General features: G+C 31.7%; 1 protein-coding gene across 3 annotated transcripts in view; it reads right to left on the bottom strand.

Annotated features, from left to right (window-relative positions):
- LOC143342752 (uncharacterized) overlaps positions 1-17724 on the bottom strand; it is a 128419-nt gene that overhangs the window by 105677 nt on the left and 5018 nt on the right. The gene's annotated exons all lie outside the window — the stretch shown is intronic.

Here is a 17724-nt window from a genome sequence, read left to right as displayed (position 1 = left end):
TTGTTAAATTTTTTAACACCATGTCATTGTACATAAGAAACCATTAATCTCGCCCATTAACAATTTTTTCGTATGTCTTTCCGTTTTCGAGATAGTCGTTTCGAGCCAAAACTTCAAGGGGTGGTTTCACCCCTTAAACTCGAGTTACCGCAGCTAAAAAAAATACGAGTCGATTATTTTTGGCTGCTTTATAAGTGTACAAAGTTTCATCAAAATCGAAGCCGGACCATTCGCGAACATTCTTTGTAAGTAATAAAATGAGACTTGCGTTTGTTGTATGTTCTCTATTTTGTGTTGTACGCGTGTTTTGTGCTGTTCGGTTTTTGACTCGGAAGGAAAAAGTGTCGTTTTCGACGGTGCTCGCGGTTTACATAATCTCGACTGTGTTGTTATTGGTAGAAAATGTTGTATATGGGAGTGTACAAATTTTGACTGATTGGTGGTTGACGGTGGTAGTGGATGTTACTATTTCTAAATGTTAGGGGAAGTGTACTATCCAGAGATGACTTGTTGATTAGGCATCGACAAACTAAACGGGGCAAGAGCAAGGAGAAAAGGCCTACGTGCCGCCTCATTCCCACCATAGAGGCCTGCTCTGACGTCACGTTGCATAGTAGTAAGACCTCAATATCTGCGAGAAATATAATGAAATCTCTTTTACTTACTGTTTACTAAATAATGCAAGTTCATTCATTTAATGAAGTCTAGAACAGTCTTCAAATATTTAAAGAATTTTAAACACATCAAAACATGAATAATACTTTCGAATAAAATATTTTAAAAAATGTGAGAATTGTTAATAAACTTTGAGGTCTTTTTGCAGATATTTAAGAATAAGTAGATAATCATTTATATGAAAGATTTTTATTCGAATAATGTATATGCATTTTTTTCATTTGAAAATTTCATAAATGCTTATTTTACGGGTTCATTCATCTTTTAGAAACTTGTAACAAAAGGGATTCGTTTCGCTTGTTTATGGGCGGGATAGGGGATACTAGAAATAAATAAGTCATCTATGTTTGCAGACAAATTATGACTGTAGGTTAATACCTGCAAGCCAAATGTTTAATTTACGCGATGTTGGTGGATGCTCAGACCAATCGAGCCCATAATAAACTTGGCTAGCAGGTAAACCGTGTAGACTAATTAGGAATTTTTTGGCGACTTTCATTCGATTTTTTACACTTTCAGGTCGTCAAAGACCCTTTTCTCATTTCTCATTTAGAAACAAATGAATTTATAGATTCATAAAGCTTTTCATACTAATTCTGCAAATTTAATATAATTCCGTATAATTTTTCTGTAAATATTTGCAGTGTACAACCTGAAATTTCAATATTCATCATTTTATTATAATATCGTGACTTTCGAGCCACCCTGTAAGTAGGCACTTGTTCTTAACAAGTTATTATAAAGAATTATAATGATACTGTAAAATGTAAGGAAAGATTTTTCTTCTATTCATGGTTAATATCCTGAGCGTGCGGTTACGCCAATGTCGTTAACTGTTGTTCTATCTTACTTTGTCTCGATACGTTTCGTTCGCGTTCATCGTCACGCGATGGAATTGTAGTTGTGAGCGGTCCAGCCAATAACGATACTACGTGTGAGGATGGGCGTCTCTATTACGCTACGGCCAATCGGCGTGTCTAGTCAACAAGTCATCTTTGTATAGTACGATATGGGAATTTTCGCTGAACAGAAAATTCCCATATCGTACTTAACGGCGGTCCCTGGTGTCGAAAACAATAATGAGTATAAAAAAAAAAATGGTAAAGTTGTCGATGGCAGCTCACGTGCGCTGCAAATGTCTAAGTTCTAGATCTGATCTTCGTCGTTCGTAAGAACATTTAGAACAATGGATTGGTCTGGGATTCGAGAGTTGGTCCGACCATTGGCTTTGTTAACGAAAGAAAGCACGCTAGCCCTGCCATAAAAGCGCGTGGACAGAATCGTGTGGCCCGGATGCACGCCTGAATAGAATGCTCAAAGTTTTTACAAATTCACGTCACATGAACGGGAAGAGGTACATCAAGAGTTGTCAACTAATAGATTTAATTTTCTTCGGAGTACCCAAGCTGTTTTATTTAGAAAAGTGAGAAATATCTGGTAAACAATGTCCTAATAGCGTTAATAATTTGACAGTCGTATATTACATCAAATTGCGTAATAATCTCGTTCCTGATACTCTTACTGCTATCGACAACATTAGAAGCAATACCAAATGGCCTCTTTCAACTTCGGAATCTTGTTTCATTAAATGACATTAAAGCCGCTTCATTAACGAATACAGACCATGTCAACATCACCGTTAAGTTTGAATATAAAACTGCTACAAGAAGGTCTGTATCAACAAACAGCTTAAGCTATACGTATATGTTCTGATCTCACAAAAATATTTACGCAGACAGCCTCTTTAAATAAGGATCTCATGACTACCAAAGAAAAAGGTAACGATTCCTTCATCAAACCACCTCTAAATGGCAAACATGTTAATGAAGAACCTAAAAAATATGTTATAGAAAAGTTATTTGACTATGAAGATATGGAGATTAAATTGGAATCAATTAAGCATATTCTTAATCAATATCCAAATTTATATGTCTCGAAACACGAAGAATACAAAGAATTTCTTATTAAAGCTAAGAGCAATTCAAAATCGTGGAGCTAGCAATGTCTTACACTAGGATTTCATCACTTTTAATAAAAATGTTCTGAGAAATTTACACCACTTTAACCTATTAATTGTTAAAAAATAAAATTTCGAGAATCGTCAAGAAGATACAATACAACAAATGGTCTATTGAGATCAATAAAAAGGACGATTCTGCTAATGACGTAGATTCTGACTCTGATCTTTCAATAGCTTTAATAAACATCGACTCCACAAGTCAACCTTACATCAATTTTGTATCAATTTTACGTCAATCTCAGCCGTATAATGACCCAGTAAAGCAGCAGGTTTGAGCTCAACGTCGTTTTCTGGAATTGCAGAGGCTTGTCAAAATGTAAAGAAAAATTTCAGAAATAACTATCCGCTGTTGACGTATTTATTGGAATAGAGACTTGGTTTAGTAAGAACAAAAATTGTTTTCTCTCCGGTTTTAATGCATTCAGAATTGACAGAAATAACAGACCTGAGGAAGGCCTCATTTTTCTAATAAAAAAATCCCTCAATTTTTGTTCTATTTAATCTCTCTGTAATATTTCTGATCTTTTAGAAACTGGTGGGATTAAAATTACAAATGTAACTCCCGTAATTATCCTATTAAGTTGTTAGGGTACTTGGTTTCAATGTTTCGCAGACGGAGTCTGATCAGCTGTTTCTCTCGATAAAAGCCGAAGGTTCTCTATCTGAAATTCTTATCTGGTGTTGTTCGAAAAATAATTTTAATCGAATAAGACTTTGTAACTCCATATCTGATTCTAATTAATGATAATACTACCATTCACATTTTCTACAGGAAAAAGTGCTCAAACCTAGACTTAGTCCTCTCATTTTCTGACATCGTTGACAAGGTTAAGCTCGAAGTATTTGACGATATTTGGAGCTGGGAACATTTTTCATTACATGTCAAATTGAAAATCGAAAAAGTACAATATACAAAACTTTACCACAGACTCACATCTAAACGAACTGATTGGGCTAAGTATTCTTACGATGCATTAGATACTGACGATAAATATTATGCCTTTAGTAATATAATAATTGCGGCTGTTAAGGATTCAAAGGAACTTTAACATTACAAGGTTTATGATGCAGATGTGATTTTTTTGCTATTTTTGAAGATTAAAATTTCAAGACATTTACATCTAGTAAATTACGTTACAGTCATTAAAGGAATTTCCAAACTCCACTCGGGATTTGAAATCCTTGGAGTTCTTCTTAGAACTCAATAGTGATTGACGTATCATAAACCTATGCTTGGTGCATATGTGCGGAGCATCAGGGACTGGGGAGTCGTTAACGGATTTCCCCAAATTGTTTGTAAAAACACAGCGTTTTCGCTCACCCCTGCATGGTCTACTTGGACATCAAGCAGCAAGGTGGGCGGGAATGTTGCAAAATGTAGGAAAACGTCCTGCTAAGGTGATGACTTTGAGGATTAGCTTGACCAATCCTCCAACCGTTTGAGAGATGTTCGTCTCTGTCAGCTTGGTAAGGGCAACCTAGTTTAAGATTTTCTAGTTTAGTAAATTTCTGATTAGGTACGTTCAAGGGTAGTCAGCTCTTGAACTCATAATCTAGAAGCAACGGGCTTCTAGGGGTTACATAAGGATTAACAATTTCCTACAAGTTGATTGGGTGATCTTTCGAATGGGTTTAGGAGCACAAAATCGGTTGTGCAATAAGCATCGGTTGTACGTAATAGTTTGATAAAGAAATATTTGTTCGTGGCCGAAACAGCGGCTATTACTAAAAATAGTTCCATTAAAAAATCTCAAAATAATTAACAAGATTGCCCTTTGTTGGGTTCTAACAAACCCAGATATTTCCTTGTCAAACTAAGGTGAGGAAAATCAGTTTCTATTTTCTCCGATCGATTTTCGAGAGTTTAACCTAATACTTAATAATGTTAATCGTAAGGCTGCACCGCAGTTTGATGAAATTGAATATTCTTTTATTGTTAATCTTCCAATCAAATTGGACAGAGTTTAGAGTATTAGAGAAGGACTTTAATAGCGTTAGATCTATTTCCCTCATTTTATACTTTTATAAAATTTTTGAAAAAATGCTAAAGTCGTGTCTTCAGTGGTAGGCATCAAAGATGAAGATGAAAAAGGCATTCGATAATGTCAACAGTGATATTCTGCTAGCAAAGTTCTCTGATCTTGGATGCCAACACAACATTCTTAGCTTTCTTATATGCAGTCCCTCTAGCTCGTTAACTGGAAAAATCTATAAAGGTTTACTACAGGGAGGTGTTTTCAGCCCCTTGTTATATCTTATTTATGTTAAAAACGTATGCAGGAGGCTTGATAACAGAATTCATGTCTCTCAATTCGCAGAGGACATTGGTGTACTCCTCAGTTTCTATTTCTAATATCGACAAAAGATCTATTGAAAAAGCAGTAGCTATAAGAAACAGCAGACTTAATAAGTTAGGTATCAGCTTTGGGCCCGAAAAAACAATTCTAATTCACTACAATAAAAAAGGATACCTCCTTTACCCTTCGCCTATCACTTGCTCACGTTGAAATTTCCTACAACGAGAAAGTGGATGCTTTAGCCAAAAAATCCACACAAAAGCAAAAGAGATTTTATTTCCTGGACTGACAGATGCCATGCATACCATTTACCATCTGCCTCACTTTTTCGAGTTAATGTTATTGATGATCTGAAGTGACAGTGCGGTTGCTTGGAGTAATTTCTAGATCGCGTCATATAGCAGTGCCCACTATGCGACTACAAAAGAAAGGACATGGTACATAAACTTTGTCAATTTGGTTTCCGTTCTCATATGAAAGATGCATTTCTGTGTAAACCATTTAAAGATTTACCACTGTTAGTAATTTTCAAATTTCTGCAGAGTCATGGTATACATTCTTAAATGTGAAACTATACAGTATTTAATTATAAGAAGATGTTATATATTGCTAATTATCCCATAGGAGGTTTCATAGCTTAATAAATAAAAAAAAGCTACAGAATCAAACGAGTCAAAAATGAAAGCAAATACTTGAAAATGTCAACTTTGTTAGAAGTACAAGCGATTTGCACTTTCAGTGCGCACTTACTTTTTGCATTTTACGTTTAGGAATATTCAGGACGAAATTACTTCCGCAACTGTTTATTTCTTCAGCTCGAGCGATCGTGAACTCGAATAACCGACAGGTATATAATTAAAACATCGATGGCTGAGGATATTACATAATTATTACTGATAATATAATTATAAAGTTTATCAAATTTAAATGTCCTTAAAATATACAGTATATGTATACATTTAGGTACAAAAAATGTTCGTACACTTCATAAAAAGGTAATTTTGATTAATGTAAACAATAGTAATTAAAATTATATAAATCCTATGTTTATGTGTTAACATGTAAAATAATATTAACTATTTTAAAACAAAATATATTATACTTTTGGAATATTTTAATAAATAAGGGAAAAAACGAATTATGATGCATTTTACAAAAGTGTTAGTACATACGTATTTTCTCGACATTACAGGTTAGATTAATTTTTTGTCGGGTCTCCTTTTGTCTCTAAAATAATTGTTTAATATTCTTAGTATAGAAAGCATTAATGGTGCAGTGAAATTTCATGGGACTTCTTTGTCACTCTTTTCCTAACGCATCTTTAAGGCTTTGGTTTTATTTGTTATATTATGGTCTTTTTATAAATGATTCTTTTCTAGCAGCACCATGGCTGCTGGAAAACGTTGATAGATCCTTTAGAGATAGAGCGAATCACTGCATCCAAGCTGAACAACGTATTTTTGAATATTAACTTTAGAGTGGTAAGTCGTAATACATGAACAAAATACTACTGCTATTGTTCAATACTAAGATTAAAATATCTTTTATATAAAATTGAAATAATTTTTCATAATAATGGGCTTAGTATATTTATGTGGAAAATAACGAGCAGTTATATCGATTGGTACATAAAAAGTATGCGTTTTCGTTTAAGAAAATAAAGTTGACCTTCACATATCTTCTACGCGTCCATCTAGGAAAAACTTAGCTATACATACTCGAGCCAACGATATGAGTCAGCAGCATCCACATTCGTCCCGGAATGTGACTCGTAAGTGTCGTTTGGCAGCCAATGACTGCAGCCGTAGCATCAACCACACGAATACTTTGTTTTTCTTCACTGACTCGTCTCGTTGACCCAAGTATAGGGTACATCAGATTATGTGCCCCCCTCCCCCCAGGCCATCAAACATTTGTCTGTAACATTATTCCATATCATCAATACTTTTGGAGACATTCAGCTGGAACGATTTAAATGGGACACCCTGTATATTTGTGTCAAGTTCATAAAACGTAAAACATGGAATGAATCAAGGTCCATTTATAAAGGGGTTTTCAATAGGAACACTCCAGTTTTTAATTTATGACGTATACTAAATGTAGATTTCAAATTTACGGTCATCTTGTTCCTGCTCGTGTTTGTGTTTATAAACATAGATAATTTGCTTTTTACAAATATGTTCAGTCGCGTAGAAATTGATCAAAAGTTTGACCATTATACTGAATACATACATATATAATTGTACTCTTTTAAATAAATTATTATGTACTGCTTATTGTGTATCATAAATGTTTGTACTTTTTTTTAATTCTGTAAAAGCCGAAATAATGTTCGCTTTCAATTCTTCAATGCTTCTGTTATCTATCGGGATAATGACGATTCGAATAACATTCTTGATATAAGTAAAAAAGCATGTCCACCTACTATCGTCTTAACATCGCTCAAAATAAAAGAGACTAATATTACCTACAAATCGACAGTAACAGTGGTAGGAACATTGACAGAGCATAGATAATAACATTGGCCATGTTCGGAAACAAACACGAGCAGAAACGGAAGTCCATCAACTCGAAGTCGACATACAGGGTGTTAAAATTTTAATGGGGGATTCTAGAGGCCAAAATAAGACGAAAATCAAGAATATCAATTTTTTGACTGCGATCTCGTTAAAAAGTTATTAACAATTAAATTCAAAATATTCAAATCATTCGAAAAAAATTATTTTCGGTTACGGGGGTCAATTACAATCATTTTTGGCCATTACACATACCTCCGAAATCCTACTCACTTTTGAGAAAAAAATCAGGTAGGTGCTGAAATTTTTCGACGAAAAAAAAACTTTTCAAATCGATCTAAAAAAATTATTTTCGGTTGCGGGGGTTAATTACAATCATTTTTGGTCATTACACATACCCCCGAAATCCTACGCGCTTTCGAGAAAAAAGATTCCTTACCGAAAATCTAATTAGGTGCCTAAATATTTGAACAAAAAAAAAAAATTTCAAATCGTTCTGGAAAAATTATTTTCGGTTACGGGGGTCAATTACAATCATTTTTGGTGAACAGACATACCCCCTAAATCCTACTCACTTTCTAGAAAAAATTGAAGAAGGTATGAAATTTTTCGACGGAAAAAAGATTTCAAATCGTTTTGGAAAAATTATTTTCGGTTGCGGGGGTCAATTATAATCATTTTTGGTGTATAGACATACTTGTGAAATCCTACCCACTTTCTAAAAAAAAATTCAATACGGGCGGAGCTTTATACATTTATAACTTTTTAACGAAGCCTCTATTAACAAATTAGTATTCTTGATTTTCGTCTTATTTTGGCCTCTAGAATCCCTCATTAAAATTTTTGCCAGGGGTGGCCGAACACCCTGTATAGTATTCGCGAGATTGAGATATTTTCAAATTGAATATTATCGAAAACGAAGCTTTAAATAAAATATTTTTTATTCTTTCTTTTTGACTTCTTTTTCATGAGGTATCACTCTTTCTACTAATAAAAAAACACTTTGTATGTGCCATTTTTTTTTCTATGACTTTCTACCATCTTTTGGGTAATTTAAATATTTCCTTATCGCTTTATTTATTAAAAAGTCCAGATATATGTATATTTATTTCTTCGGTATTTTTGATCGGTTTTGCATTGAAAGAATTTGTCAATGTACGAAATAAGTAAAAATCAAATAAGGCAAGGTATGGTGAATACAATCATTAGAGTAAAACATCCCAAGCTTCAATAATTTTTGTCCCGTTGCTAAACATATTTGGCTTCATATGTTAGATATTATACTTTATGACCCGAAAGATGTGTAGAAACACGCTATGAAAGATTCTTGGCCAAAAATCAACAATTTTTAACATTGTCTTTTCACTGAAAAAATAGTACACGCCATCTTAGGAAACTTTGAAGGAGGAACCTTAAAAGGACTGAAATGACACTTTATGAAACTCGTAGAAACTATCATATTATTACGTTGTAGAGACCAATCAACCATATATTATTCGAAGCAAAAATGTAATAATCTCGTCCTTTAAGAATGTACTATTATGACTAGGTTACATAATTCTGCACTATTATTGCAAGACGTGGAATCTGCATAGCTTAGAAATGCGATCCCTATTATGTATTTCTGTTCGAAACATTTAAGTAAAAGAATCTACAAAATTACTATACATTTAAAGATTCGTGAAGACATAATATTAGTTGACCTTTTCATAGTTTAACGCATCAGAGACATAGGAAAAAATGTAAAACTGAATTCTTTAGTCTACCATAAATACTGTATCATTTATTTTGAATGTACTATCCTCTTTTCTTCGTTTGCTATGTCATTGTTTGTTTAATGTTTAAAATAAAAGATTACTTTGCTTTTAAAATCAGCATGGCATCGATTCCCATTTGCATCATAACTCTACTTAAATCGCGCACACAAGATATATCTATTAGGATAACCAAACATTTTGTGTGTAGAAAGTATATTTATTCGGTAATAAATTTTCTGTTTTAACTTATAATTAGAGAAACTTTCCATTTTCACACACGATGGATTTCAATAATCTAATATATCTGTGAGATACTAAGAGAAAATGTTTACAGAATTGGAATACAAGGACAAATGTCAGGTATTGAGTTTTATTTGTAAATAAAGTAAATTTTCTTAACTACTTCTATCTTCTGAAAGAATTATTCTAACATGAACTTGCTATACCTTAAAAACAAGATCTTTATATGAACTGTTTGTTTATTGTTTTCATGTGTAGAGTCTATCACTAAAACAATTGCTACGTGTCATGGGATACTCTGTATAGATTGACCGACATTACAATCTTAATAGTAAAAACCATTATTATTTTTACAATAATGAATCAAACAATTACTATTCATTCTCAATGAAAATATTACTTTATATAAAAGAGATAAATTCACAAACAGTTAAACAAATATTGAATTGGACAAAAAGTTCGTACCGATATTGGTAATACACAGGGTGAGGCATATTAGCACCATAATTTTTCAGCCCTTTTTAATGATCTGGCAAAAAAATGTTTTAGCTTCATGTTCGAAGTTAATCAATATTTAACCAACAAGAAATTGTAGCCACATAAATTTAAAAATAAATAGATTTTCGATAAAAAAATTAAGGTCACTGTTATATTTTTTAATAAAACTAGGTATTTTCAACTTCATAGCACTGTAGGTGACATCGAGACGAATTCAACGACCTGCTACTCTATATGTTATCCTTCAGATGACATTGAAAGAAAAATTGCTATGAATCGATTGCCACAATATTTGAAATTATAATATCAGGGCTTGTTTTCAATTTAGTTTTGTATAAATTTTCCTTTTATTTTGTGTGTTGAGATCTGAAGTTGGATAAATGAGCATTCGTAACATTTACGTCTAAATGCGAGGCCTTAGTCTTATGTATCACAGAATTATTTCAAATATTGTAGCAATCGATTCATGGCAACTTTTCCTTCAATGTCATCTGAAAGTCATCGTGTAGCAGGTCGTATAATACAGTTTTATTTAAAAATATAACAGTGACCTTAACTTTGTATCAAAAATCTATTTGTGTTTAAATTTAGGCAACTGCAATTTCTTGTCGGTTAAATACTGATTAACTTCAATACGAAACATTTTCTTGTCAGACCACCAAAAGGGGCTGAAAAATCGTGGGGACTAATTTATGACTCACCCTGTATATTGTCTTCGGGCACTTTGAAATACAACTAACTTCAGTTCAAATCTTAAAAGCATATGATTATTTCATAAGTAATATTTAACTGTATACTGTCACAAAAAGTTTGATTTGTTTTATAATTTTGACATAATTTAACAAATGAATTTTCAAATGGAGCATTTTTGACATATTATATTTTGTATTTTGTATTTTGTAAATACAAAATATATTATACAGAGTGTTCGGCCACCCCTAGAAAAATTTTAATGAAAGATTCTAGAGGCCAAAATAAGACGAAAATTAAGAATACTAATTTGTTAATGGAGGCTTCATTAAAAAGTTATTAACGTTTAAAGTTCTGCCCGTACTGAATTTTTTTCTCGAAAGTGGGTAGGATTTCGAGGGCATGTCTAATGACCAAAAATGATTGTAATTGACTCTTCTAGCTAAGAATAATTTTTTTAGAACGATTTGAAATTTTTTTTTTCGTCGAAAAATTGAGGCACCTAGTCGATTATTCTTAAAAATTTGTTTTCCATTTTTAATAATTTTGTTCGCGTCCTACAGAAAAGTTGTCTAACACTTTCTTATAGGTACCCATAAGCTCTATTTCATAAAAAAGTTTCAATAAAATACGCTCACTATTATAGGAGTTATGGTCGTTTGAATATTGGACCAGTTGTAGAGGGTTTTTCTCACTTTACGGTATCAAGGAACAACTTTTTCAATATTGTTAGAATTTCTACGTATTCTCTACTAAAATGCGCATTGTTTGCATTTTGAAGAATTGAAATCCTCCAATCCGTTCACGAGTTATGACATTTTAAAAATTCGCATGAAATTTCAGGGAAGCATTTCTGGACTTACATCAGATTATCGGTAAAGAATTTTTTTCTTGAAAGTACGTAGGATTTTGGGGTAAGTCTATTCACCAAAAATGCTTGTAATTGACCCTTGTAACTAAATATAGTTTTTTTTAGTATGATTTGAAATTTTTTAATAACTTTTTGACGAAGCCTCTGTCAAGAAATTGATATTCTTGATTTTCGTCTTATTTTGTCCTCTAAAATCTCTCATTAAAATTTTTTCCAGGGGTGGCCGAACACCCTGTATATTATATTTTGAAAAAGGAAATAACAAGTCGCAAATCTGTAAAAATTTATATAAAATGTATGGAAAGAATGCCACTAGAAGTCGCACGTGTCAGAAATGGTTAAATTTGGTTTAAAATAAAAATATTGTGGTAGATTTGTATTGAATATTTGTGCTGCGCTGTAGTTTTGTCGATTGTTAATTTATGTGCAAAAGGGTTGAGAGTGTTTTGTTCGAGAGGGAATTGGTAACTAGGGACAGCGACGCAACAAGGAGTACGAAACGAGTGGTTGTGAAAGACAGACGTGATTCTTATATGATATTAATTTGTGTAAAAAGATTGTATGCTTGGTGTGTTTCAAACTCTTTTATATAACCATATCATTTGTACATTTGTTCCAAATACAATTCTCGTCGTTAAATTCTACAAATTTGGGGGCTCGTCCAAATCGATCGAGAAGAAGAATTTATGAAGGAACATTTTACATATATATAATTATTAACTTTTCAGAATTTGTCAAGAATGTATAAAATCTAAGTACTGTTAGTATGAAACTTTGGCTAAAATCGGGAAAATTCAGTACAAAATTAATAGTAATACCGCATCTGTAGCGAGTATAAAAGCTTTGCACAAACTTATTTTTGAAACTGATGGTGACCGAGGAAATCGAAAATGCATACGTGATTTTAAAGGCTTTCAATTTCAGACAGCTTCAGTAAAACATAAAGCTAAATTAACATATGCTACTGGTTTAAGTTATGGCGATTGATATCTTGTTGTAACATCCTAGACCTGGATTATAGAGGAAGTCGAGAAAATTTGATTCAGAAAATTTACTGTGATTTAATGGATTTACGTTCTCTGTGTTCCATTATAGAAAGTGATACTGAAGACGATGAAGTTGATGAAGTCACTGAAGATGATCAGGGTAAGAATGTTGAAACATCTGTTATATTTGAAGATATAAATGATAACAATACTAGACATTTCTCTTTATTAAATAAACGCTATGAGTTATCATGATGTAGAAGATTGTGTTCGCCAGTTTGATAGCACTGATGTATATTTTGTAGAAAGATGGATTTCTGTTTTTGAAGATGTAATATTGTTTCAATGGTCTGAGTTAGAGAAAGTAATTTTTGCAAAGAAGTCTTTGACAGGTATAGCAAAATTATTCATTCAGAGCGAAGGCGTCGTCTCAACGTGGAGAAAACTTAAATCTCTACTACGTGATGAGTTTTTAAATAAAATTAATAGTGCTGAATTACACGAAATGTTAGTTAAACGAAAAATGAGGAGAGACGAAACTGTTCAAGAATGTTTTCTCAAAATGAAAGAATTAGCTTCTCGGGGCAATATGGAAGATGATGCTCTTATTAAGTACGTTATAGACGGAATACAGAATGATATTAATAATAAATTTGTTTTATTTGGAGCCAAGAAACTTCAGGATTTTAAGAATTGTCTTAAACTTTACGAAATGATTCGGAAAGCAAAAAGATTGAATAGAACAATTATTCCGATTCTGACGAAGTTTTCAATTAATGATCCTACGAAATGGTGTAAACATATAGATAAATTACAACGCGTGTTAAGTTAAACTTTTCAGAGAAGTATCAATATGACACCGTTTGAATTATTATTTGGAGTAAAAATGTATGATGAAACTGATATTAAGCTAAAAAACCTTGTCGAACCGGAATTTTAACTTTAATTCATTGAAAACGGAAACGAATTGCACAAAAGAGCTGAAAAACATCTTTTAAAAGTGCAGGAAGAAAATCGTCGAACATTTAATCGAAAAAGTAAAAAAGCCGTTAGGTATGAAGTACACTCCAGGACAAAAAGATAGCACATCTTATAATTTCTCCCGTTTGGTATTATAAACTGAAAAAAATGAATATTTTAATATGTTCATATCTATGGGCATATTTATATGTATAATGTACTAAATATCATCGGCAGTATTTACTTCAACAGAAGTTCAGGAATGAAAACGTAAATATTTTGGTCCGCAAGCGGGACAAAATGATAGCACAAGTAGCAAATTTGCGCTTCTCAGTTGTGTACAAATTTCTGAATGTTTGATAATGTGTATCCTACCGTTCCTCGTGCTTATTGGATAAAAAAAAAACGCAGTAAAGTTTTAAAAATGGGTCGTAGAAAAAAGCTAAATGAATGTGAAATACATACGATATTGATGTTAAAGGAAGAACAATATTCAATTGCACAAATATCGAAAGTTGTAAATAGAAGTCGTAACGTTATTATGAACTTATTAGAAAATCCTGAAAACTACGGAAAAAATAAGAGTTCTGGTTGTCCACGAAGTTTAAGTACTCACGAAAGACGTGCAATATTGAGAATGGCATCAAATTCAAGGATGACTGCGAGACAAATTGCAGAAAATGCTGGTGTAAACACTAATGTAAAGAATGTGCGTCGTATTTTACAAAAATGTAAGCATTTAGTGCGAAGGAAATCACAGAAGAAACCTTGGTTAAAGAAAGAGCGTAAGCGTTCCGCTTACAAGTTCCCGAAAAGCATATAAATATGGCAACAATGTGGAAAAGAGTCATATTTACCGACGAAAAAAGATTTAATTTGGATGGGCCAGACGGCTTAGGTTATTATTATCATGATTTGAGAAAAGAACAGCAATTTTTAAGTCGTCGCTAAATGGGAGGCGGCAGCGTAATGATTTGGCCCGGTATTGGATACTACGGTAAAACCGAAATAAAATTTATAAAAGGGCGAATGAATAGTGAACGATATATTGAAATGATAAATGAACAACTAAACACATATGCTGTAAGAATTGCTGGAAATAAATACATCTTACAACAAGATAATGCCACAATTCATACAGCCAAAGCGGTAAAGAAATACTTTTCTTCGCAAAACATTCGTACTTTGAATTGGCCAGCAAGATCCCCCGACCTCAACATTATTAAAAATTGTTGGAGACATCTTGCCAGAGCCATATACCAAAATGGCAGACAATTTCAAAATATTAACGATTTAAAACAGTTCATTTTGGACGAGTGGGAGAATATTAGTCAAAAAGGTACTAAACAATTGTATAAATCTTTACCAAACAGATTGATTGAAATTATTAGTTGTAAAGGAGATTCTACAAAATATTAAGCATTAATTTTTAATCATTAATTGTTTTATGTTTAAAGTTTTTCGTTAAGTGTGCTATAAATAAAAATAGATAGATTAAGGAAGGTTTATTTCATTTCATTCATATGTATCAATAAGGGCAGTCTGAAAATATATGCATACAAAAAGCTGAATTTAAAATGTTTAATAAACAGAAATTACTCAATTAGGTCCAGGACGAAAATTGTCAGCGAAGTATCTAGGTCCATATCGCATTATAAAAGTTAAATATAATGACACGTATGATGTAGAAAATGTTGGTTTCTATGAAGGTCCTTTTATAACATCAACATGCGCAGAATACATGAAACCATGGCTTATTTTGTAAACTTCATCCGGAGCAGATGAATGTCAAAATAGCCGGAAAGAATTAAAGATATAATAAAAGATATATTCATCCGAGGCGGATGAAGGTCAGTATGGCCGTATGTAGGAGATTTGTATTGAATATTTATGTCACGCTGTAGTTTTGTTGAATGTTAATTTATGTGCAAAAGGGTTGAAAGTGTTTTGTTCGAGAAGGAATGGGTAATTAGGGACAGCGAGACAATAAGGAGTACGAAATGAGTGGTTGTGGAAGACAGACGTGATTCTTATATGATATTAATTTGTGTAAAAAGATTGTGTGCTTGGTGTGTTTCAAATTCGTTTATATAATTATATCATTTGTACATTTGTTCCAAATACAATTCTCTTCATTAAATCCTACAATATTTTACCATTTGCTTTGCTTTCTCTAAAATTAGTTTAATACACATAATTTCGATTTCTAAGAGACTATCAAATAGCACCTGCTCAATTTTTTACGTAAAAAGAAAGGAATTTTTATGAATAAGTAATTAAGAAGCTATCATTCATAGCTGAATAAAAATATTTTCTATCATAAAAGAATTACTTTCTATTTGCATGTTAAGAATTGCATAAACTTTTTGGCCAACTTAATAATACATGAGGAATCTACCTTCCAATATTATAAATGCGAGTTAACTTTTGAATTATGTGCTAATTATGAGAATTATAATGGGACGTACGTTAGAACATTATTTTCTGTTAAAACAATAGATTTTTCTCAATAGGTATTATCTACGATTTAATCTACAATTGCAATTTGTAACTCACGGAATCTGTTTAATTTTTTTATATTTGAGGTGTAAAGGGTCGAAATTCTCCATGTCTATTTTTGAAAAATATTGAGATACTTATTCAAATCTATTTTGCTGATTTTTCTATGTACAAAACCATTTTAAAAACTGACTTAAACGTTTTGAAAATGAAGATTGAAAATTAGAATTATTTCAATTTTCAATGTCCATTTCATATTAAAACTTGTCATGTCTTCCATTGTGTATTTTAAAGTTACTCTCAAAAGTTGCCATTTGTAACATTGCGACGTTATATTTTTGAATTTATTTTAACTGAAATTTTAATATTGGTTTTCGTACTCCACCAATCAGTGCATGTTCAAATTGCTTAATGTTAAAAGAATAAATAAATTTAACTAATGGTGTAGCACATAAAGAAACTTTTACGATTCAGTTAATAGTACACAAATTTAAAGCTGCTGCATTTTTTGATAGTTCAAGACAAAATATTTAACACTGCTTAAGAATATCATATAACTATCGAAAAAATTTTACCCTTCCGAATGTGCAAGATCAATCTAATTATTACTCTTGTCAGCTTTATTATTGCAATTTAACAATCTGTGTCAAAAGTTCGAAATCGCAGCAAACAAAAGACGATGTGTTTTTATACTTTTGAAAGGAATCAAAAGCCCTCAAGTGTTGTAATAGTTTTTAATTTTTATTTAAACTTCTCTTTAACACTTCGACTGTCATGCCAAACTACCCTGACTAGGTTCATCTTCGACCATTCTTTAAATTATAATGTCATAGATAAAAGTATTCAATAGTTCAATGGCGTACCTATTATGCTGTTGCATTCTTAATATCAGTGACGTTATTCAAAAATTCTAAATATTAAGGTTCATTTATTCCAAGCGTTTTAAAAACGTGTTGTTAGTATAGTAGTGGTAGGGATCATCCGTTTTGACAGTCAACATGTTAATGTTAAGAATTATTATATATATATATGATAATTTAAAATATAAAATGATGTAAATACGTATATGTATATAACTATTTAAATATTTTTTATGCTAATAATGAACGCTTATTGTTAATTATTTTTTGGATTTATTCATAGGTTTTCTATATGTCCTCATTTATGGATTATTAATAAAACTGGTTATGTCCCGGTGCTCTACTATTTTATCATTAATATTATTATGAAAATACTTATTAGTATTACGTTTTGCAAAAAATGTGTTTATAGTAAATTTTTACTTTACATATCGAAAAACTAAAATCCATAAATATCTCAAAAATGTTACGAGTGGTTATAGTCAATTTTGAACACTCCTCGTTATACTTCGACCATGTTATCATTCGTTTACAGTAATATATGTAGTGTTTGTAACGATATTTTACAATCCGATTTACAACAATGCTATACAACAATTAAATACACAAAGAATAGATACTATGGAAAAAAAAATTAAATTCGCGCAAAAAAGTTCAGGTTAAATTTAAAAATTCAAAATAAAATAAAAAGTAGTATGAATTTCAACGAGAAGGAATTATTGATTGTTATTATTGTAGATAATAATAGAAATAATCACGAGTAGAATATTTTAAACTAAAGTTCAATAATTAGAAAGCTATAATGATAAGCATTATTATAGAAGGTTGAAAAAGTCATAAAGGAAAAGTATTCGA

The sequence above is a fragment of the Colletes latitarsis genome, chromosome 6 (genome assembly GCF_051014445.1).
Source record: "Colletes latitarsis isolate SP2378_abdomen chromosome 6, iyColLati1, whole genome shotgun sequence".
NCBI lineage: Eukaryota > Metazoa > Arthropoda > Insecta > Hymenoptera > Colletidae > Colletes > Colletes latitarsis.
The sequence above is the reverse complement of the archived record's forward strand: the minus strand, read 5'-3'. Positions and strand labels throughout refer to the sequence as shown.